Here is a 23,389-nt window from a genome sequence, read left to right as displayed (position 1 = left end):
AGTGTGACCACTTACTTGAGTTATAGCATCAGAAGATTATGAGTTATAACATCATAGCCATGTTAGTCTGGATCTGTAAAAAGCAACAGAGTCCTGTGGCACCTTTAAGACTAACAGAGGTATTGGAGCATAAGCTTTCGTGGGTGAATGCCCACTTTGTCGGATGCATGTAATGTAATTGCATGCATCCGATGAAGTGGGCATTCACCCACGAAAGCTTACGCTCCAATACCTCTGTTAGTCTTAAAGGTGCCACAGGACCCTCTGTTGCTTTTGAATTATAGCAGGGGTTCTCAAACTGGGGGTCGGGATCCCTCAGGGGGTCGCAAGGCTATTACATAGGGGGTCACCTATGCTGTCAACCTCCACTCCAAACCCCACTTTGCCTCCAGCATTTATAATGGTGTTAAATATATAAAAAAGTCTTTTTAATTTATAAGGGGGGGTCGCACTCAGAGACTTGCTATGGGAAAGGGGTCACCAGTAAAAAAAAGTTTGAGAGCCATTGAGTTAGAGGTATTCCCAACCTTTCTGGTTGGAAAGCAGCTCTTGAATATGGCTGAGTAAGAGAGACAGATGAAACACTGAGTTAGCGCCTGCACTTTGCTACTACCGTCCTCTGTCATTTGCCCTAAATTATATTAAATTGCAAATGTTCAAGGACTGCTTCACCCTGGGAGTCAAACCTTGACCTTGCCACTGAGGGATGCGCCTTATGATCTGCATAACATTTGTTGGAATTTAGATCTAGATGCTTTCCTCGTGTATTTACAGTAGCTTCTTAATTTCAAGTGGAATAAAAATCCTGCATCTTGGAGCTAGCTATAGTTGATGTGGCCCCAATCTTGCAAACACTTACACATGTTCTTCCCTTTAAGGACACAAGTAGTTCCCATTGACTTCATGTTTACAGGACTGGGGTCTGTCTGGAAGACCGTGTAACTGTACCAGCTACATTTGATGCTTGGTTAAACTAAACCTGATCAAAAATGTTGTGTTTTTCCCCTTAAGAAACATCTACCTAACTTTAAATGAAAGTAGCCATGAATTAATTGCTTGGTAGCCATTTAACATAATATAAAAGAAACTGATGCATTTAGTATATGGACTGGGGTAATCTATCAATTTAACTTGTATTGTGGTTTACAATTAAGATTCATTGTTAATTTGCAGAGATGACTCTTGCCATTACATGAAGGGCAGGAAACACGGCTGCAAAAATATTTTTCTTTTTAAAAATTTTCAACTAGTAACTCCATGGCCCATTTGCCATTAAAACCACATTTGGAGGAGCATCAACATCTTAAATGGTAACAGATTCACACTATTAGCATGAACCCTTTCTGAATTAATTAAGCCATTGCTTGCAGTAATATCTGGCTGTGGGGAAAAATGGAAAAACTAATTTGCCATGCATCACTTACAAATTCTCAAGTAAATTATTTTCAAATAGACTTTGCACATCTACTGTCCATGACAGATTTTTTTTTAATTCTAATATATCACTGTCAGGCAAACCTACAGCAATGTAAGGCTTGAATTGTTTTGTATTAGATAACAGTATTTGTACTTCCTGCAGCTTGGGAAAGGAAATTACTGTTTATCTTACTAAATATGATGAATTCTACAACAGAAAAATAAATGGATGAATATATGTAAAGGTTACATTACAACCTGAATGCAGCATGACCAGTGTTTATTGACTTCTCTTTTGTTTTAAAAACATTGTGTCCAAGTGTTTTCTTTACCTAGAATTCCAATGTTCCTTATAGATATATGTATAGATAATTGGGCCCTGAACTGAAGTTATTGGAGTTGCAGGGGATTTAAGGCCAGGAAAGAATTGGACCTATCTTAGGTATTACACACTGATTTGCACCACATTCTTCCCTCCATACATTACTGTATAGTCTTATTTCTAGAATGTGCAGCATTATCATGGTGCGCTCATGATGTATGTGCTTTCTTTTGAATGTAAACCATTGTACATTAAGTGAATGTCCCAAGATTTTTATTATCGAAACATGGTATAAAAAGGAAAGCAAATGGACAGAATTTCATATATGCAAGGCACCAACTCTGAAAGACCCCAGCTGGGGATCAGACCCCGAACTTCAGAAAGTTAAGACTCCACTCCTTTCCCTAGCCAGTTCTTTTTCTGTGATATCCTAATCATCACTAAACTTTTCAGTGTGGGTTCAACTCCTTTTATCCCATTATACTTTTCTAATTTGGAAGAGACAAGCAGTTGTCGCTTTAAAAATGGCCATATAGCACCTGATTTCTGCAGATTGTGCCTTCCTCCCTACCAGATCGTAACTTTTCTTAACTCCTGTTGTAGTTCACTGTTCCCAGGTTTTGTCTTTTCTCTTATATCTGAGAAGATGATGCATCCTTACAGGGCACCATTAAATTCTCAGCGTTTACCAGCAGTTACCATATATTGGTATCTGAAATTATAATCTCTATGTTTTTTCCCTAGATTAAGGCAGTATCTGTGCTGTGTGGAAATAGTTAGCAACCCTTTAGGGCTTCTACTATATGCATGAATTGTGTAACTGATCTGCAAAGCTAAAAAACACAGCAAGGGGTTCTGATATCTTGATAAGCACAAGGGTGGAAAAATGAGTGGTGAGTAATGTCCTGAGAACCCCAGAAGTATTGTAGGAATGACTAAAAAAAAGCTGCAGCGGTAAATGCATGTGACCTGAGTGTGACCCCCTTACTTTGACAATGCTGAAGATCCCCCACACACCCACACACCATCCTGGCAGGGACACAGGGAAGAGGGAATGGGGCCTGCCCTCAAACCTGGTACATTCTAGGGATCCATGAGAAACCACCAAGCCTATCTATGCAGTGTCCTGCACCAACCCTGGGCCCCCCTAATCTTGGCCCCTGCTGAGTTGCACTACTGGGGACTCCCTTTTGGCTACAATGGTTTGTGGACCTGTATTACCTTTCCTGGGAAAGGTGGGTGGGCCAAAAGACTCCTTCCCCCATGTGACTCGTGGCCTGTATGAGGAGGGTGTTAGGGACCACAGATCCACAGGATTCTTAGGAGCTAGAAAATGCCAACCTGCCACCCAGAGACTAGTTAAGTTGCCAGAACTACAAGCTCAGCACTGACAGAGGACTCTAGTCCTGGGATGTGACAGGTGGAACCCTGGGGATCCTAATTGGTTCCCTGCTTCTATTTAAACCAAGCAGAGGAACAGGAAGGAAGTTGTTTGTGTATCTGGGTTTCTCCTGGTTAGGACAGCCTCCCTACTCCTGCTGCCTGAGGATGACCTCCTGGTGACCTGATCCTACCTGCTTCCTGACACCTGCCTTGTCCTCTGGCCTGTCTCAGACTGTGATCTCCTGGTAACCTGACCCTGCCAGTCTCCTGACACCTGGCTCATGTGTTGACCACTACATCAGACTGGCCCCATCCCAGTGGTCACTGAGGACCCCTCCAGGTCACAGAAAGGGAAGGGGAAGGAGAAGGCTCATGGATGGCATGATCTGACCTATCATTCTTAATCAAATACAGTTGTGTTCTTAGGATATAGGCACTTAAAGAGACACTTTTATAGTCTCGGTTTAATTAAAATGACAGAAGTCACATACTTACTGTTCTGCAAATTTCTTATAGGGAACTAGCTTTAAAAAAAAAAAACATGACAGGAAGTTTAACATCTCTCTCAAGTCCTTCATTTCCTAAATCATTATAAAGTCACTTACTAAATGTTAGGAATGGCTGAAAATCCACAAGTTATATTTTACTCGTGCTACATAAAATAGGGACCTGAGTCTTAAGTTCTTACCGCAACAAAATAACAACACTTCACCCTCCTATGAATTCTCCCATCTGACTATCTCCTTGTGGGGAGAATGAAGAACCAGGAAGATTGTATCCACATTATCAGACAGAGACTAAAGCCATAATCTTGCAAAGATTTAAGCATGTGAGGAGATCTATTTAAATTATGTTTAAACTGTTTGCAGAATCAAGACCTGCCACACTCAGAAAGTATTTGAAGGCTTTAACCACAGGAGAAATGGGATTGTTTGTGTAGGTCAAGAAGCTGTCAGTTGGAATGAAGGGGTGCAATTGAGCGATAGAAATATGCTGAATATCACGTTGGGAAGATCTATGGTATCATGGGATAGTCACCCAAATCAAATAAGAGAAGCTCATCCTCTTGCATCATTTTACTACTGGACTGGACAAAGTACAGGAAAACACACAGACCAGTCTTGCACTAGCACAGATTGGGGCTAGAGAACCTCCCAGGTCTTTCTTTCATCTGTAATTTATGTGAGTTTAATTATAAGAAAAAGGCAGGGGAAGCAAAATGATACACCAGCTGATCTATATTCAGAACTGTGCCTACAAAAAATTCTTTTCAAAGTTTGTTCCCTGACGTATTGATAGGATCTTAAATGAGGGTAAGATTGTCACTTACATTTTGTTTTTCCTTTTCCAAAATTCATGCAGAACTTGAAGTGAACGAAGCCTGCCAATAATTTAAGAGCACAGGAAAATAAACAGGTCAGAACCAACCTCCTTCAGTGAATTTATAGAACAACTATTTTTTTTCTTCAGTTCAAAGAATAATATCCTCTTGAAAATAATGGTTCTTTTTGGGTCCAAACCCAGGTGAAGGATGGTATCATTGACACTTGAAGTTTATTTTAAAGCCACAGGCAAGATATATAATAATCTCCTGGAAAACTGGCAGCAGAATCATTCCCATCTATAATGCCACCTCTAGATTTGCAGCACAAGACAGGGGACTATTTATTACAATGGCTCATACAGCAGTTGAAATTTTTCAAAATCTTCCATGAACACGTTCCCCTGATTTTGATCAGGTCTGCACAGCCTTCAAAATGTCATATCAAAGCCCAGCCCAGAACTAGTGTGACAGGTATGGCAAATTTCCTGCAATAGCCAGAAAAAAACATATTGAATTAAGTGTAAGTATTTTAGGAGTTCATTGCATTAAAAGTGCAAATGTTTATCTATTATTGTAGGATTGTGTGGAATGTCTCTAGGGGGAGGAATAACTAATATAAAACCTGGTAAGTGCTATGAGTTTCAAAGGACTAATTGAAACAATGCAGTGTAGTTGGAGCCTGGTTGGTCCCAGGATGTTAGAGAGGTTTATTGGACCAACTTGTCTCTCTCAACAGAAGTTGGTCCAATAAAAGATATTACCTCATCCACCTTGTCTCTTTAGCTGAAACCATGTGACTTTATAAAGATAGGTGGGAGATGTATCCAACTGTAAACCCTCTGATTATGCAAGAAGTCAGTCTTTTGAAGCTTGCCATGAGGTGGGACCTCTTGTTCCCTCTGATTATGCAAGAAGTCAGTCTTTTGAAGCTTGCCATGAGGTGGGACCTCTTGTTTGCTGATCATCTGGTACATGAGGACAGATCAAAGACCCAAATGGTATAAAGAAGTGACTCACAGATTCATGGCAGTGCTTGTTCTGAGCCCAGGTGGTTATGACCTGGTATGTAACCACAGAAGAAAACCTTTGGTGGGGTTTGAAGGACTGTTCACCTGCCAGAGCCCTGGCTGGAGATGGGGTGATCTCTGGTAAGCTTATCAGCATGTGTTTAGGTTCTTTATTGTTTATTTTAACTGTAAGAATCAAGGGAGCTGCGTGGTCACTGAATTGTGGGCAATTACAGTGTATAGCCTCTGAGGAAGGAAGCCAAAGCAGGCCTGCTGAGGCAGTCTGACTTGCTGGGGAACTCACAATGTAGGCAGGGAACTGTGCAGCCTGGAAATACCCCTGTCACAAGAGGGAGAGATGTAGGTCTCCGCCCAAGAGAAGTGTTGGCTGGGGGGAGCTGGAAACTGAAATGTGAGTGCCCTGTGGATCACAAAGGGACAATATAGGTGCCGTTGCCCTGAATGGTCCCAGCTATCTTGTAATTTAATTGCTATTCCCCGACGAAGCCAAGATCCAGCTGAACTGCTCATTCTACTGATTTATTGGTACAACAGGATGTGCTTGGCTCTATCTCAATGCTTTCGGATCTCTTAAACACACTCTGTTCCGGTGGCCGCTTAGCTTCTAGGCTGCTCCTTTTCTAAATCACATTTCATTGATAATTCACTTTTCCCAGAAAAAAAATAGCCATTAGGTTAAAAGATGGAGGATAACTGAAGGATGTTTGTCCTGTCTCTAAGACAGTAGATCCTGCCTTGTAAAACAAAAGGATCTAAGATTGGGGGTTTGTCATGAGTAAGGCTAAGAGTTTGTCATGAATATTTTTAGTAAAGGACACGGACAGGTCACAGGCAATAAAGAAATATTCATGGAAGCCCGTGACCTATCCATGATTTTTACTAAAAATATTCATGACAAAATGGGGAGCTGCAGGGTCTCCACACCACCCCTGGGGGCCTGGCTGGGAGCTGCAGGTCATCCCTGCCACCTGTGGCTCCCAGCTGTGGGACACCCCCATTGTCCCTCTGGGGCACCCTGTCCACCCGCAGCAGCTCTGAGCTCCCGGGACGCCCCGGCCGCCTGTGGTGGTGCCGAGCTCCCGTGCCCGCGGCTGCGGGGAGCTCAGGGCCCCGCAGTTCCCAGCCATCACGGGCAATAGGGAGACCCTGCAGCTCCCAGGCGCTGCGGGCTCAAGTCACGGAGATCTCTGGAAGTCACAGAATCTGTGACCTCTGTGACAAAATCATAGTCCTAGTCATGAGTACCAGACCTACAAACTAACACCGTCTTGTCCCAGCTAATGCACAAGAGTCAATAGAATTGTGTCTTAGTTCATATTAAATCACCCTCCTGGTAATTTAAGGAAGAAAAGCACTTTTTAAAATAAAAATATAATGTCAGCTGTAGAAACGAATCCCTCAGCCTGTGCAAGATGGCAGTTATACATGCAATAATTGCCATGTGCTAGCAGTATGTAACATGAAAGATGAGAACTAAAGGGATTATGTTACTTCTCAGGAGATTTTTCAGGTTTAGCGGAGGATCAGCTCATTTGGTTAAAAGCAGCACAGGTGGTTGGAGTTAGTAAAGCGACTGCATATGTACAAAAGAACTAATTCTGCAGGGAGCTGAGCGACAGCAGTGGGTGCTCAGCACCTGAGTGGATTGAGTCATGAGTCTGGTGATCAACACCAGACTTGTCACAGTGATGGCTAGAGGACTGTCATTGGGTCAGGGATGCAAGACAAAGCCTTTGTAAAGATGTTGAGGAAGTGGAGTAGGGTGCTCAGAGCTGCACTGGCGACTTCTCAGGTATTACCTTATTTGCATAAAAATGGAACATTGCTACTGCCCTCATAATGGGATTCAGAAAGACTACAGCTACCAGCATGTAATACTGCTCTTTGAGCTAACTGGCCATATGTGAACTAACTGCCCTTGTAATGTTTTTCTTTTTTGTGGTGGTTGTAGACAGCAGCTCAGCACCTAAGAAATCACTCTAGTCAGAGACTGAGGAAGTGAAAAACTTCTACTAGTGAAATGCACAAGTTCTAAAAAGAACTGCACCACAACTATCAATACAGCATTTCTCCCACGGTCTAACTGCCTATACAGTCTATTAAACAGAACTTCTAAGGCTGTCTCAGGAGTGCCATCTGCTGACTTTCAGTAACATCGCAACCTTAATGGGTTGCTCTTGCTATTAGTTTTTTCCTTTATTTGGAGGAAGGGGGACTGTAGAATTTAGCAGAGGCGGAAGTTGGAACCAATATGGTTTTATTATTTGTCAGCTAGTAGATGCACCACAGTTAAGGTTGCAAAATGATTTCTGTTTATAACTGACTTTTCAGTCCTCCTGAGAAGGAAATGGATAGAGCTTTGTCTTGAAAACTGTCCATTAATATTAGACACCTAGCTTTAGATGCCTAGGGGTTGATTTTTAGAGGTGATACCCACAACTCCCATTGAATTCTCTAAAAAAAGAAGAACAGGAGTACTTGTGGCACCTTAGAGACTAACAAATTTATTAGAGCATAAGCTTTCGTGGACTACAGCCCACTTCTTCGGATGCATATAGAATGCTCTGAAACCATTGAATTCTCTGCAAATCAAGCTGTAAGTGACACAAAATGGGAGCACACCAATTAAGGCATTCAAAATCAGTGAACATGTCAAAATGTTGACTTGCAACCTCTTTGTGCCTCCATTCATAAAATGGGGATAATAATACTTGTTTACATTTGTAAAATGCATTGAGATCTATGAGTGGAAAGTGTGATGATATAACTTATTATCAAGTGACAGATTTCTCAAAAGTCCAGTATATTTATTTAGCTGTTTGGAACATGGACTATCATGTGTTTTGTGTTTGTACAGGGCCTAGCACAATGGGGTTATGGTCCATGACTGGGGCTCCTAGGTGCTACTACTACTAATAAAAATAATTAGCTTTAGCAGTTTAGCATATCTAGTGCTCCGGCTGGCATACATAATTTAAAACCACAAACATAAACCAAATCAAATGTATACAACACTACATTTCTTCATTTCCAGTATTAAGTCATTTGAACAATCAAGTTATCACTAATTCCTTTTAAACCTGTTATGCAAAACTGGAACTTTAATTTCTGAACCCACATTAAACTCTTTGGAAATTAAAAAGAATGCCTAACAAATAATCAGTTTCCTAATGCTTAAGTATATTAAGGAAAAGATAACCCAATCTATAATTATTTGTAGATGGGCACTAAGACTTGAAATGTCACTGGCATTTTGAAAGGAAATACTTGCCTTAATGCAAAATCTACTACTCTATTTTTTCTAATCTGCATATTAATTACTATCAAACAACTGATACAGTGTGTTCAGTCTAAAGTCATCTTAATTAAGTCAGTTTAATCCTCTGCAAGCTTGCAAAAGTAATTATGCTGCAACTCCAGCTAACCCTTTCTAATCAAGATTTCATTTTGTTCATCTGCCGCTCCTGTGCTGGGTGACCTTTCCTTTTGCATACTGGCCACACTGAGTACAATGAGTTTCTTTGTTAGCCAGAAGGAAGCTTTACTGCTTTGATCAGCTCTTCATGACAGACTGTGAACTCTTATCACCTGGATTAGCCCAGTTAAAATAAATTAATAAAACCCAACTGCATTGACTGTGCTGTGAATTTGATAGCAGGGTTTTACTGAATTGAAAGCAATGAAGGTGCAGGCCATATTTATATGTATTTATGGATATATTTCTTAACTTTCGCCTATGTGGCCTCACAAAGGCAGAAATGTCTTTGCGCACTGTACTATCCCTGTGTCTGTATTCTGAACAGAATTTGCTGCCATGTGCTCTTATACATTCCATGATGCTTAATCCCATCCTGTATTGTATCTGAACAGATCTATCTGCCGGATCCATTTGATCTAATCTATTTTTATTTGAGCTATGTAATCCAGGTAGCATAGTCTAGTAGTGGATAGGGGACTGGAGTGGAAGCCAGCCAAGCTTAGTATAAATCAAGCGGCAGAAACCTCTGCTTTAGAGTAAAAGGTTTGAGTTCCATTCCACTTTGATAATGAAGTCCTTAGCTAATTATACCAAATGGGATGAATGGGGGTTAACAACTGTACAAAAAAAATGGGGAATGGAAACATGGGGGTTACTAAAATAAAACCACACTACTGGTGAGTAGTGAAGACCTCACAGAAGAACTGGTTGTAGGGGGCAACCTTGGTTTGAGTGATTATGAGCCAATTCAGTTTATACTAAATAGAAGGATAAACAAAAATAATCCTGCAACTAGGGTCCTTGATTTCATAAGTGTAAACATTAAAAAATTAAGGCAACTAGTTATGGAAATGACTTAATGATCTGAATGCGGAAAAGACTTGGAATGACACCTCTACCCCGATATAACACGACCCGATATAACACGAATTCGGATATAACGCGGTAAAGCAGTACGCCGGGGGGGCGTGGCTGCGCACTCCGGTGAATCAAAGCAAGTTCGATATAACGCGGTTTCACCTATAACACGGTAAGATTTTTTGGCTCCCGAGGACAGTATTATATTGGGGTAGAGGTGTACTTTAAGTCAAAGTGGCAGGGACTATCTGAAGCCTGCATCCCAGAAAATCATAGGGAAGTGTTGCAGACCAAGCTGGACGAGCAAACAGGTTATTAAGAGAAAGCAGAAATCCTACAAGACATGGAAGATGGGATGGATCAGCAAGGAAAGCTGCTGTTTGGAGGTCAGAAATTGTAGGGAAAAAGAGAGAACTGCCAAAAGCCAAGCAGAGCTGGACTTTGCAAAGGAAATTAAAACCAATCGTAGAAGGTTCTATGGCCATATAAATAGAAAACAAGGAAAGAAGATGTGGGACTACTGAACGCTGAGGATCAGGCGGAGATTAAAGATAACATAGGCATGGCCTGACACCTAAACAAATATCTTCTCACAGTTTGTAATAAGGGTAATGAGGAACTTAGGGGTAGTGGCAGGGTGGCTAATGGAAATGAGGATATGGAAATTTACCGATGTGGAAGTCAAACTCAAACAGCTTAATGGAACCAAATTGGGGGGCCTGGATAATCTCCATCCAAGGATATTAAAGAACTGGCACATGAAATTGGAAGCCCAATACCAAGGGTTTTTAATGAATCCATAAACTTTAGGTTCATACCCCAGGACTAGAGAATTGCTACTATAGTACCTATTTTTAAGAAAGGGGGGAAAAGTAATTCAGGAAACTAGAAGCCTGTTAGTTTCACCTCAATTGTATGCAAGGCCTTGGAACCAATTTTGAAAGAGAAAGTAGTTAAGCACATAGGTAAATGGTAACTGAGATAAAATACATTATAGTTTTACAAAAGGTAGATTGCGCCAGGCTAACCTGATCTTTCTTTGAGAAGATTACTGATTTTTAGACACAGGACATGCAGTAGATCTAATCTACCTGGATTTCAGTAAGGCATTTGATACAGTTCCACATGGGAAATTATTAGTTGAATTGGAGAGGATGGGGATTAATATGAGAATTGAAAGGTGGATAAGGAACTAGTTAAAGGGAAGACTACAATGGATTATACTGAAAGGTGAACTGTCTGGCTGGAGGGAGGTTACTAGTGGAGTTCCTCAGGGCTCAGTCTTGGAGCCTATCTTATTTAACATTTGTATTAATGATCTTGGCACAAAAAGTTGGAGTGTGCTAATAAAGTTGGTGGATGACACAAAGTTGGTGGTGTTGCCAATACAGAGGAGGACCAGAATATCATACAAGAAGATCTGGATGACCTTGACAACTGGAATAATAGAAATGGGATGAAATGCAATAGTGTGAAGTGCAAGCTCATGCACTTAGAGACTAACAAGAATTTTTGCTATATGCTGGGGACTTACCAGTTGGAAGCGACAGAAGAGGAGAAAGACCTAGGTGTATTGGTTGATCACAGGATGAGTATGAGCCGCCAATGTGATGCAGCCGTGAAAAAGACTAATGCGGTCCTAGGATGCATCAGGTGAAGTATTTCCAGTAGCAATAGGGAAATGTTATTATACAAGGCACTGGTGAGACCTCATCTGGAATACTGTGTGCAGTTCTGGTCTCCCATGTTTAAGAAAGATGAATTCAGACTGGATTCTTGTCTAGACGCGATAAATCGATCCCGGAAGTGCTCGCCGTCGACGCCGGTAATCCTGCTCCACGAGAGAAGTAGGCGAAGTCGACGGGAGAGCCTGCTTGCCGCGTGTGGACCTGCAGTAAGTACCTTTAAGTTCGAACTAAGATACTTCGACTTCAGCTAGGTTATTCACGTAGCTGAAGTTGCGTATCTTAGTTCGAACTGGGGGCTTAGTGTGGACCAGCCCTCAGATTGGGCACCTTTGTAGTAGGTGCTTTATAGACATACAGGAAACCATAGTCCCTGTCTTAAAAAGCTTTCTATCTAAGAGTTAGATTCCAATATACTTATTCCCATTGAAAAATTCCAAGGTTATATTCCCACTGAAGTCACTGGGACCATTTGTACAATAAGGTGCTACCCAATATGACTAAGGGTATCAGAATATGGCCCTAAATAGACAACACAGAAAAAATCAATAGACACCAGATTTTTCAGAAGCTCAGAGTGTTGGTCTAATTTGGTTGTCCATGGGAGTTTTACCAATGACTTCAGTAGGAGCAGAGTTAGAACAACTCTGAACTTTTTTAAAAATTGCAGCTTAAATCGATAGCACTGTAAAACAGAGCAATGCAGAAATGCTAACCGGAGTGTGTTACATAAATTCACAAGCTGAAAGCACATCAACAACGGGTTTCATTGAACATTCTGTATAAAAGAGAAATCCATTTGGCATATGAGGGTGACTCACAATGTCAAAGATTACTTGTTAATTGACTCTTTTGTTTGGAGATTGCTTATTACCTTTCAGCGTGGTCCTCCTGTGAGACTACAGGAGCTTAGAGAAGTTCATGAAACTGCCGTTTGGGAATTCTAATGGAAAAATCATTCTTTGCAAAGCACATGAAAGGTTCACACCTGTTTGCTGTGTTATCTTATTCCAGTCCCTTTAAATTTCCAAAAGCTCCGGGCCTGACATGCAGCCATTTAATTTACAAATTTAATTTTGTAAACTGACTTGGCTGAGAGGGACCCAAGCCAACAAGGTATGTCCAAACTCTGTCTCTGGAAGCTAGGCTGGGAGATAAGGCTTTCTAGTCATCAACACAAGACAACTGAGCGAGAAGGGGAGAAGGAGGAGAAAAGACTTCTGAAAAACGTTAGGACCTCTTGGGGCCTGACCTGATGCCCATTGAGATCAAGGAGATTCTTCCCATTGACCTCAATGGGCTTTGGATCAGACCGTTTTCTCTAATAAGTTTCTATGCAATATAGTACAGTTGTCTTGGGATATTAGAGAAACAAAGTGGGTGAGGTAATATCTTTTAAGGAGACAAGCTTTTGAGCCACACAGAGCTCTTCTTTGGGTCAGGACCTGTGTGACTCAAAACCTTGACTCTTTCACCAACAGAAGTCAGTCCAATAAAAGATATTACCACACACACACACACACACACAGTCTCTCTAATTAGCTTCGGCAGTTCTCCGCTAGTTATTGTAACTGGTAACAACACTGCTATGGGTAGGGATCAAGGGAGCAGCATTGTTTGGGGCCAGGGCAAAGAGAAGGCCCACAGAGAAGTTATTTGGTTAAACCTTTGTAACATCTTTGCCCCCTTAGGTTTATCATGCAAATATTTACCATGTGCCGTTTCAGTTGAGTATGGGATGTGCCCCCTGCGAGGGTACCATGACCTGCACTTGTGGTAGGATGGATTCAGTAATCTGGTAGGGCTTTTCCAACTCTAACATGACGTGATACTGTTTAGCACCTACAGAGAGCATTTCAGTTGAGATCAAAGTACTGAACAACCATTAACACTCACTATACCGCTGGGAGACAACTACGTGAATGGGTGCTTGGATACCATTATGATGGGCACTGCATAATAAGAGGACAGATTAACTATGTCCAGGAGACTGACTCTATAAGATATGCACTCCCATTTTACTGACAGATGCAGGCAGAGAGTTGAATTGCTAGCAAATCAGTGTCAGAGCCAGGGAGAGAACTCAGGAATCTCCCGTGCTATCCCCACTTTCAAAGAGTTTATTTTTTACAAAAAGCAGAAACCTTTTCGGCAGTTCGCAGTACATGAGTGTAGAGGGCCTGACCTTGCAAGATTGCATCCTGCACAGATGCCTGAATGTCCTCAGCATCTGTGCAAAGTGAGGGTCGATAGTCCGAGGCCCAGAGTCAGATACCATGACGGAAACAATTACAATGGTTTTTGTTTGTATCCTTCCATAATAATTCCTTGTTCCAACATTCTGAATCCAGTTCTATTTCTTTGGCTAAAAGAGTAACCTGGAGCTCCTGGTGGAGACCATTATCACACAGGTTTTAGCTCTATCTTGCTCCCCAAAGCAGCCATTAAAGGCTGCTGCTTTTCAAAGCGTGTTTGCTGCAGATAGGTAGCCATGGGGAAAAATGCCCAATAGAAACGGCACTGTACATCACAGAGAAGCATTAACATGCAGCATCGCCTTTGGGAGACAGGAGTGCAACGCTCAGATTGAAATGTGGCAGGTTTCTGTCATCCACGAAAAAAAATGGCAAAGGGATGTCAGTGTTTGTCACAGCTATGTCCGGGGCTGTGTTTAGTGTTTTAAAGCGAATCAGAGATTTGTAATCTATTATTTCATACCATTGCCACTTCAAAGCCTATGCTGGCTATATAATTTCTTTTTGAATTGATGATGCACTCTACTTTTACTAGCCTTTACTTTTTCACAGTTGCTTCTGGTTCTGATTTTTCTCACAGAAATCAAACCATACTTGGGTTAAAACTAGTCCCTTTTCTCCCTTCTTTATGTAAGCAGGGTCTGAATGAGCTCTCTCCTGACATCTAATGGTGCACTGGGGAAACAGACTGTGTTTGCATAGACACGCCTACTCTCCCTGGATGTGCGGCATGATTGAGTGGTTTTGCCAAAATGATCAGTTTTAGCTGGTGTTAGGTTACATATCATTCTAGTATTTGAGTGCAAGGGTAATAAAATGTTGTTATCCTTATTGTACGAGGAAAGGGCAGCAGAACTGGGCCTCACATCCCCTGATTGATGGAGTTGCCCTAAACTGAGCCTCACTTGCTAAGCAGTGGGGCAGGGATGCCAAATCCCAGTGATGATGAGAGAGTGTGGGGACAGGTGTTTCTGCTTGGTGGTGTGAACTCTGCCTAAACAGTCTAATTTCTTTTGTACCAGGAGGAACACTGCACAGTTAGACCTGAAATACTATTGTGAATCAAAACCAATATTTTTTCATACAGAAGTGTAGCAGGTCTGAGACTCTAGACACCTAGAGGGGCATAAAAATGAAAGCTTATTTGCGGCAAGATGAATCTAATTGAATACTTAGCATCTTCATAGTTCTGGAAATGGTCATAGGTTCAAGGGGTGTGTGAGGGTTGTGCTTATTTTTTCCAAACTGGGTTTACTTGTCCTATCTAAACTAGCTAATCTATCAACCTGCTGATCACAGTGCAGCTGGAAAGGGATCCCTGTCCATCATACTTATGTCTACGGGCTATGTCTAACTAAACTTCTTTATAACTGCATGATAAGTAAATAAGGAAACGTCATGCTCTGTAGGAGAGATGAGGAATTGATTCATCTTTAGTGTTTTATTTTATAGAGGTGTCTTCCAAAAATAGTTTCCTTACCACCGAACCTTGCAGGAAACCTGCCAGTGGAGCCTTGACTCTCTCCAGCTCTGCCATTAATAATTCCTAAAGAGGAAAAACAAACTCACCTGCACTGTATTTGTGATATCTCTACCCTGCAAGGGCACACGTCTGCAAACTGCACAGCTGTGCCTTTGTAATTCAACAGTGTGCTTCCTTGTACCACCTAGATATGAGGTGATGTGTGTTAATGATCCAGTAACACAAGCCTTGGGTGTCTGGGGCACACAGCTGAGATATGTTAATGAACTAGTCAAACACACCATGGAGACTGGAATCTTAACAGTATGTTGGTTCCATATCTGTTATGGCAATTACATTTGTGTGTGGCAGGTGGGGAGCATAGCTGAGCAGCAAGAGGTACATAGTGGGAGCGTTTGTCAATCCAAAATCATGGGCTGTATACACTGGCACATGTGTACGTCCACAGCAGGGAAAGGGAGATTCAGCCCTGTCCAGATATACCAGCTTTTCTGTGCTGCCTGTATAGAAGCCCAATTAATCTGAGCAGGCAGGAACTTTTTAATCTCTTCTGAAACTGCGGTATGCAGGGAACACTCCTTCCCAACCATGAAGCATGGAACCTTCTCACCCATCCCAGACCAAATCTTGTGACATTCCTGCGCTGCTCAGTTCTGCCTCTGAGCTTAATTATACAAGCCAGCAAGAAAATTAGTTGCAACAAAGTATCTTTTTCTTAGTTCTCAGTTACTTCAAGCCAGTAGATAAATGGCAGGCGCATAGGGAATGTATACATTGGAGCTGCTGGAATTGTAGTTTCCAGCATTGGCAGACATTCCTGTGCTAGCTCTGATGGAGCTAGTGTGCTAAAAGCAAAAGAGTAGCTTTGGTGGTTGTAGCCATCCAAATATATAACTAAGGTTTCAGATGAGATTGTATTCGGGCAGCTAGCCCATCCCACTCACCATAGCTACTCTTTTATTTTGAATATGCTAACTTGATCAAAGCTAGCACAGGTATGTCTAACTGAGCTGGAGTTTAAACCTTCTGCTCCAGAGCAGACATACCCAACGAATTTCAGGGGTATGGGCACCTGGAGGGGTAACTGACGCCTTAGTTACACACTAACTGGGTAAAGCACGTTTATAATATTTAAACATAAGAACGGCCATGATGGGTCAGACCAAAGATCCATCTAGCCCAGTATCCTGTCTTCTGACAGTGGCCAAAGCCAGGTGCCCCAGACGGAATGAACAGAACAGGTAATCATCAACTAAAAAAAACTAAAAAAGGCTCTGAACCATAGATGAGCAAACAAGTTTCTGTACAGATTGAATTCCAGTTTTGTTTCTGAGCTTTATTTGAGATAATATCCTATCTGGACCGTATACAGAACAGAGAGACTGTATTTAGGAGCTGAATAGTATACTGCAAATATCATCATTGGCGATCCCTCGATTCGAGGATGAGCTCTACCACACATTTACATATGGGTCCTGAGATGACTCAGGAGTCCAATCCTAGAACCACAGATCCACCCGCAGTAGGTGCCGACATTTCCTGGCATTAATTAAATTCAAGGCATTGTGCGAATACAGAAGAGCCTGTTAAGTCTAGCTTCACTGCTGAAAGTGAATGAAATGCAAAAAAAAAAAAAAAAAAAGGGGGGGGGGGGAGAGTATAAATGGTAAATTGGATTTTAAAAGAAATGACTCATTTTATTAATCTATGGAACTACTTTCTTCAAAGTCAAGAGATAAGTAGTTCAGAACCACTATATAAATTCATGTGTAATATTTTGGATACATCCCTGTTCCTTAACTATGTGAATCAGAACCACACAAACACAATGTTAGTGGAGCTCCCTTGTCAAAGTACTTGCCCCCGATCTCAGAACCTGCTGGGGATACGATGTATGTGAAAAATCAAACTATATCCTTTATGCTTGAGACAACATCATTTAGAATCACAACAGTACCGATTTGAAGAGAGGAACTTGATTTCCATTCTCTATCTCTGGCTGTTGCTCTTTGAAATGAACGAGAAATTCTTTCACTGCTGGTTCTCGTAAGCTGCGGTACCTTCCCCCTGCTGGGCTCAATGTAGCAAAAAGTTGATTTGTCAAGTAGTCTGGAGAAACTTTGACAGGAAGCTTTTAAAGAGAATGCTTAAGGAGATGTCTATCCATTACATGTGGAGTTCAGAGACTAAAGTGGCGCTGGAGTTTTGAATAGTTGTCTGCTTTTCAGCCCTATTCCTCAAGTGATTTATTTTTAGAAGGGGGAATGGAGCCTCCAACTCATGCTTAGTAAGGTGACTATAACATTCAAGCTTGTTACTTTTATGCATGATGGGGAGGACTAACGGCTTTCAGAAGGCAGGTGCTCAGTGCTGCCTGAAAAACAGGCCCTTTCAAGGCTTCTGAAATTGAAGCCTCCCAAATCACTAGTTCCTGTTTTAAACCATAGGCCGACATAACTCCGTAAGGGGCGTAGCAGTACTCAGATGGGCCCCCAAGTACATATTCAAAGTGGGTGACCCATCCCCTGAATTTTGAATCGGTCCCTGCCGATGACTGACCTCTTAGGCATAAAAATATTCAGTACCTGTAACGTGGCTGGGTTAATGCTACTATTACAATATTTCCTGAGAGAATATGTGCCCCCCAGAGAGCCATGTGACTTCTGGGCCGTAAAATAGTCCCCCCATTTCCCCCCTTGAATCTAATTCCTTGAACCCAAAGAATCTTATACACATTAATACTTACAGGGCCAAATTCACCATTCATGTTGACTTCCCTGGAGTCCCACCAGCTTATGCCACCAGTGAATTTGACCTACTGCCTCTAATTAAAAATAAAGGTATTTTGCTTACAGAAACATTTATCTAACAGACACCTCTAGAAAATAAATGTCTAATTTACAGGGGACTTGACTCCCTCCAGCTGTAAGAATCAATCAAGTAAATAGAAATGCAGTCTGTATATCAGCTTAAATATCAATAGGAGATTAAACCCCCAGCTTACTGCTGGGCCAAAAAATGTCCTTACTCATGTTATTAACAACCGCTTAGATTACTAGACGTGTACAGATGATTTCAAAATATAATTTACTTTTCATCCTTTATGTTGCTTGTTTACTATTTCCATTCCGCTCAGCTCGGGCAATGAAAAAAGAGGAGAAACGTTCACTTTTTAGTCGCTGCGAGGCTTTTTCTAGTTACTCACTTCCTGGTTCTCGTGCAGTACCACTGAGGGTAGGTTGACACTTGAGCTGGTGTGTAAAGTACAGACACTGCATGCCCAGCTCTCCTGGGTAAAGGGCAAGGCACTGTTTAGGTGAATACAAGCAGAGGCATGCTAGAACCCTAGGGTATATAGCCTACATGGCTCTCAATAGGCCCAAGTAGTGCCGCCCATGTCCACACTGCTATTTGTAGCAGTGTAGTGTCCCACTGCTGCCATGCAGTTGGAGCCGTTCCCTGCCTCAGTGAAACACTCCGGCCGTGGGGAAAGCAGGGCCGGCTCCAGCATTTCTCCCGCCCCAAGCAAAAAAAAAAAAAAAGCCGCGATCGGCAGCGGCAGTTCAGCGGCAGGTCCTTCGCTCCTAGAGGGAGTGAGGGATCTGCCGCCCACGAATTGCCGCAGGTGCCGCCCCTCTCCCTTGGCCACCCCAGGCACCTGCTTGTTGAGCTGGTGCCTGGAGCCGGCCCTGGGGGCAAGGCTCTGGCAGCTCTCTGCTGCCTCGCGGCTGCCAGAGCCTTTCACTGCAGCATGTAGCTGCACACTGCAGTGTGGACACAGCCTGCCTTCCACGGCGGCACATAGCTACATGTTCCCTATGCCCAACCACAAGTGTAGACAAGGCCAATGTGTTGAGTCTGGTTTTACTAGGCTGCAGAAGAATATTAAAATGGAATTAACTTTTCACTGAAAAATTAAAAACGTGTTTTTTAAACAGAGGCAGGATGGTATTATGGTTAAGGCATTGGATGGGAATCCGTGAGATCTGGGTTCAGTTCTCCCCTCTGCCACAGCTTGTGTGGCTTTAGGCAAATTGCTTAATATCTGTACCTTGGTTCCTCAGCTGTACCATAGGGATAATAATCCTTTCCTTGTCCATGTTGTCTATTTTAAAGACTGTAAACTTTTCAGGAGAGGAGGTTTTGTAACAAATTGATTAACTGATTGATAATAAGTCACCAGGACCAGAGGTATTCACTCAAGAGTTCTGAAGGAATTCAAATATGAAATTGCAGAGCAACTAATTTTGGCATGTAACCAACCTATTGCTTAAATCAGTCTCTGTACCAGATGACTGGCAGATAGCTAATGTCATGACAATTTTTTAAAATGATGCAGAGGTGATCCTGGCAATTACAGGCCAATAAGCCAAATTTCATTACCAGACACATTGGTTGAAACTATAGTAAAGAACAGAATTATCAGACACATATATAAACATGATATGTTGGGGAAGAGTCAACATGGCTTTTATAAAGGGAAATCATACCTCATCAATCTATTAGAATTCTTTGAGGGAGACAACAAACATGTGGACAAGGGTAATCCGGTTGATATAGGTTACTTGAACTTTCAGAAAGCCTTTGACAAGGCTCTCCAGCAAAGTAAACAGTAATTGGAAAAGGGGGAAGATCCTGTCATGGTCAGTAATACGTTAAAAGATAGGAAACAAAGGCTTGGAATAAATTATCAGTTTTCCCAATGGAGAGAGTTAAATAATGGGGACCCTAAGGATCTGTGCCGGGACCTGTGCTGTTCAACATACTCACAAATGCTCTGGAAAAGGGGGTGAACAGTGAGGTGGCAAAATTTGTAAATAATACAAAATTACTATCATTAAGTCCAAAGCTGACTGAAAAGAGTTACCATGGGATCTCCCTAAACTGGGTGACAAAATGGCTGATGATGGTCAGGAATGCAACTCCATGCTTCGGGTGTCTCTAAACCTCCAACTGCCAGAAGCATCTACCACTGTTCAGTGTTAGAGACAGTATACCGGGCTAGATAGACCATTGGTCTGACATGACTGTTCTTAAGTCAGTGGAAAGATTCCCATTGTCTTCAATAGGCTTTGGACCAGGCCCATGGTCCTCCTTACTTAAAATGGTGAAGGTTTTCTCATCTTAGGCTATCAACATAATCATACTAGACATACTACTAAATACATATATGTTTAGTAATACACCTACTCCTTTTCTTTTATACGAGAGGACAGTCGTTTCCTCTCCAGAATTCAAAGCCTGAAGTTCAGGTTTGATTACATCTTTGAAGTTCATGTATCTGTTTCCAGCAAGGGAGAGGTAAGTTTAGTATCTAAAAAGAGTTGATATATTTCAAGTCTGCCCAAAGATTTTATTTTATTTTATTAATTATTACTGCTCCTGCCCCTATATCTGTGACATTCTTTGAGGTTGCTCTTGAGATCTTTCTGCTTCTAAGGTCTAAGTTGAAAGAAAAGTGGGATTCTCTAGTCCTTAGAAGTGGAAAATGCTCTGAAAAAAGGCCTATTTTTTGTAGGGATTAGAAGCTGCTGCCCTAGCATTTAATACATCTTCCTACATGCCCTTTTAATCCTAGACAAAAAGCCATAGTTGTCTCAATATATTCTGGGTTGAACCACAGCAATTTCCCTATAATTTTGTTCTTTCATATTTAGCTAGAGGAGCTTAAATAATAAATTCCACTGGAAATGGAACTGATGGAATGTATTACCCCACATCAAACATTATTTCCCTATCAGTGTGCTTTTGAGCTAATAAATCCATCACAGCTGTTACCAAGTTTTAAAATGATATCTCCTCTACCCGAGATGGTTGGCATTGATTTTGAAAAGCACTTGATGTGTATGAAATATGGCTTTGTATATTACAAGGTTTAAACTTTAGAGACTCCTACTTTAATTTACTGGAGTTCTCAAATGCTTTTGGCAAAGGAAGCAATCTGCCATATGAATAGTTTAGCATCTGAAGCCAAATATAATTAGAAATGTGTCCCCATCAGGATTCTGTCGTGGCTCTTTTACCTACCTTTTTTCTACAGTAGTAGTGCTTTTCTTTGTTTCATCATTTTTCGGTGAAATAACATTTAAATTAATTGGCTTGCTCTCGATTTCTTGGCCTTCCCTAAATTGTCACTGAATGGGAGTCTCATGCCGTTCAGTGGGAGTTGATGACTATGAAGACAAAATGTTCCAAATGATGCTGATTAACTTCATTACCTATATATATGAATATTTTGGTCCCGCAATAGAAATACTTGATTAACTCACTGTGGTATGGCATGCTAACTGAGCAGTAAATGCAATATTACCATGAGAACGTTAGGAGCAGAGAAAGGCAAAATAGGTCTGAATTTCTGCTAACACGGCTGTAAATCTAAAGTAACTCTCATATATGTAAAGGTTGAAGGCCTCGCAATTTGAAGATTATACGCAAATGACATGCATTTATTTGCATATTTGATTAATATTCATTTTTCTCATTTACATACATGACACGAACATGCATATATGCAACACAAAAGCTACCTTATCCCCATCAGCTGGATCAATAACACCCACCACTCTCAGACTTGCCTCATTTTGAGGAGCCATTTCACCCCATAGGCCTTTCCCACATATAAAATTCAGATGAGGAGGTGGGGTAGAATGAACTTTGGATGAGGTTCAGGCTGGGACTTAGAACATTTAGTAGGGAGGAGAGAGCTAGAATGGATGGGTAAAGTGGGGACAGGGGACTAGAGGGTTGAGATGGGGTAGGATTATGGTGTGGGGAGAACAGAAGGGCTGGATGGGGTTAGACCTGGCATGTGAGACCGAGGGCGTTGGGATGGGGCTGAGAGGCATAGGATGGGGTGGGTTAGGCTGGAAGGCTTGGAAAAATGATTGTCGTGTGTCTGGAAGGGGCTAGACCTGGGGTGTTGTGAAGGGGAAGTGGGGATACAGCACTGGACTGACGCGCCTTCTCAGCCTCCCGAGCGATCCTTCACCCAAGAGAGCTGATACTTATTGTGGATATGGTGTGGGAAAGACAAGGGTGAGAGCCAAAAACACTTGGGTTGGCAGTTCTCCCTCACAGAACTAATGGCAGCTGTGAGCAACTGCCTGAATCTACCAGATCACAGAGGGATGCCCAGTGCCTACAGTGGTGACTACATAACTGAGAGATGTACCCAGCTGTCTAGAGTACTGCTGTCTACATGGGAAATACCATTTTAGGGTGACCATTCTAGGGAACTGGTTCTCTCTTGACTGAGCAATGGCACTCCAGACAGCTTACTGAATCTCTATGGTCCCTGCAGTACTTTGGTTTCTGCTGTGGGTGGGAGATTCAGGCAGCCACATGGAAGTCTCCCCAGGGCAAAACAGGAGACTGCACCGCAGAGCAAGTCAAACGTAATAAATGAAGGGTGTGGGTCAAGATCTTTTTTCTTCCTGTCACAACCAGTATAGCTCTGATATCAGAACCTGTATTTCTCCCGCTTAACCTTTGACAGCCAGTGTCTCCACAGCACCAGTGGAAGTTATTTGTCAACCATTTGTAAGTAAACCATTTGAAAATGAAGCGTCAAAGATTATTGGTGCACAGCTGTTCAGATGATATTGAATGTACTTGGTTACTAGAGAATATCTGAGCATATCCAATATTTAAACCTAATTTACGTTCCCAGCTCTCACCTGTTAACTGTTGTGAAACAGAAACTGAAGGCTGGTCCACACTAACTCCTCCCCAGTTCGAATTAAGATACGCAACTTCAGCTACGTGAATAACGTAGCTGAAGTCGAAGTATCTTAATTCGAACGACAAGGTACTTACCGTGGGTCCACACGTGGCAGGCAGGCTCCCCTGTCGACTCTGCGTACTCCTCTCGCGGAGCAGGAGTACCGGTGTCGACGGCGAGCACTTCCGGGATCGATTTATCACGTCTAGAAGATCGATTGCTTACCGCCGAACCCAGAGGTAAGTATAGACGTACCCTGAGTTTCATCGTATTTCCTAAATGCAGAACTACAGGTCTTTATAAAATATTCATTGCTTTAACTTGACTGCACTTGCCTATAAGAAATAACTCCAATAACTGTAGGAACGCAGCCATGCAAAACAGCATGATACTGAAAATCTTTAATTCTTTCAAGACCTTCTTTTGATCATGAAGTT

The sequence above is a fragment of the Trachemys scripta genome, chromosome 2 (assembly GCF_013100865.1).
Source record: "Trachemys scripta elegans isolate TJP31775 chromosome 2, CAS_Tse_1.0, whole genome shotgun sequence".
NCBI classification, from domain to species: Eukaryota; Metazoa; Chordata; order Testudines; family Emydidae; genus Trachemys; species Trachemys scripta.
This window is presented reverse-complemented; position numbering follows the sequence as displayed.